This window comes from Cavia porcellus, unplaced genomic scaffold (assembly GCF_034190915.1).
Source record: "Cavia porcellus strain 051 isolate PalLab524CR breed Dunkin Hartley unplaced genomic scaffold, mCavPor4.1 scaffold_5, whole genome shotgun sequence".
Taxonomy (NCBI): domain Eukaryota; kingdom Metazoa; phylum Chordata; class Mammalia; order Rodentia; family Caviidae; genus Cavia; species Cavia porcellus.
Window position 1 is genome coordinate 52,683,838 of NW_026947488.1, and position 2,329 is coordinate 52,686,166.

The window sequence follows — 2,329 nt, forward strand, 5'->3', positions numbered from 1 at the left end:
CCAAGTTTCCTTTTTTATGCTGGCAACCATGCTCAGGTGGGCCACCTACACTCAGTACCACACTGATTCAGTTCAGCTAGTGTTTCTAAGTTGACCCCCAGTTTTTAATCCACCACAGGTATCTTTGTGTTCAATCCCCATGTAATAGTGATAACAACAACAACAAAATGCTGTGGACAGAAGCACCTTGGAAGGCTTTAGGGACAATCGCAGGCAGGACATTTGGCATATTTGTAGGAACCTGAAGAAATTCTGGGTGGATGAGTCTTTGGAGATCCAAGTGGACAGGGTTATGTGAGAAGAAAGACTGGGCAAAAGAAAGACATTGGGGAAAGTGGAGGAGAAAAAACTTGGAAGGCGTGGTTTGGCGGTTGGGACAAACATGGAGCAGAGCAGGATCCCAGGTAGATTTGGGTTTGGAAAGCTTTTCTGGCTCCTGCTGCATGCAGGCTGGATTTGCAGGGTGTTGAAAGTCAGTTCCTCAAAAGACAAGGCCCTGTGCCCCTCTCTTGGCAGCTGCTGATCCTCTGTAATGAAGACATTCTGGAAACCAAGTCCCAGCAACAGGCAGGAAGCACAGAGTGGGAATTGGCACCTGAAATTCGTACTGATGAGAGCCAGGGGCCTGGGAGCTGGGACAACTTGCAACCCACAGCTGTGGTGGCCTGTGGGTGCTGGTCTCTGGGCTGTGAAGCCAAGGACATCTGAAAGGTAGGGGCTGTAGGAAGTCAGCAGAGCCATTAAGGAGGGAGGAGGAGGTGGTGGCAGTATGGCTGGCAGCAAAGTGCTCCAGCTGTCGGGGAATAGCTGCATGGGAGAGAGAGAGAGTCTGGGCAGCAACAGGTGGAGAACTCCTTTGGCTGCAAAACCGTGGGAAAGTAAAAGCGATGAGGTAGAGGGCTTTGGTGAAGGGGAGGAGCCTGAGAGACTTGGGACAACAGGATGGAAGTGTCCACATGCTGAAGACCAACTGAGCTTGCCATTCAAATGCACCTCAAATTCCTCAGGCAAGAAAAGGCTGGGGTCAGGGTTTGCTATCCTCCTTCCAGAATTTCCACTGCCTCCCCCAGAACCTCAGGAACAATCCCTTAATTTTCTCCCTAGGGTAATTGCTTTCCTCTTCCCATTCTTCTCTGATCTCTATCTACTCCTATGTCTAAGGCCTTCTAGGAAGGGAAACAAACAGAACTCAGGATTCCCAAGGTCAGAGAGGGAAAGGTCTTTCTAGAGAAAGAAAGGGACCTTTCCCAAGGATCCAATTACTAAGAGGCAAGCATTTAGGCTTCTGTTTGTGCCCACCTGATCCCTGGAGCCTTGACCCTGGGCCTCCCAGCAGTGTTGACTGGCTGTACGGGCAAATGGGCCTGGGGCCTCTGGGATTTTTGTCCTCATGTTTTGTAAGCTGAAGGGCCGAACTGGAAGTGAGTCTGGTTTCAATGGCTGTAAGCATGGTGAGGAAGCCTGTCAGTTCCAAACTTTCATCCCCATCTCAACATAAGAAGTTCATTTCTGTGACCTGGAACCAATTGCTAAAGAGCCTGGGCAGCAGTGAGGATAGGGAGGTTTTGGGCTGAAGGGAAGTCGGGGTTATCTGAGGCCAGTTCTCCCTAGGATCCTCCCAGGGCTGATCACAGCTGCTGGACTCTTGCTCTGAGGCCCAGAACATCCATTTAAGGAGCAGCCTCCCCCTCTCGATAGGGTCCCCACCTTTGTGTTGTACCAGCTGTTCCATTCCCTCAAATGTCCTGGGGCACTGAGATGAAATTTTGTTTGTTCCAGAAATCGAACTCAGGGCCTCATGCTTGCCAGACAGGTGCTGTGCCACTGAACTAAATCCCCAGCCAGTTTTGTTTTTTATTCCCCATCTACCATGAATTAGTCTTTGTTTGTCCCTGGGCACATGTCAACACTTCTGCAAAGAGCTGCCACCATGCTCGTAGCCAGGCATGCCCATCCCCAGAGATCCAGAGCCGTGGGTCAAGCCAGGGTCTCTCTCTTTCTTACTTTAGAGACCTGCCCTGAGCCTAGTTCCTGTCTTTCCCACTCTACATCCTGTGACTCTTTGCCAGGTCCAGCCAAGTAAACATGATAGACATAGGCAGATCCTTGGAAGGCAGGAGATTAGGGCAAACTGGTTAAACCAGACAAAGCCTGTCAAAGTCCTGGAGACCCAGGGCATCTTCACAAAACACAGGATCCCAGATGATCCTCCACAGCTACTGAGCACGGCATGTGGAGCAAATCAGAAAAATGCTATTTTCAATTCTTCATTTACGTCTGACACAAAGCCAAAGCAGTTTAAATCTGGTGCCAGATCCATAGGACAATC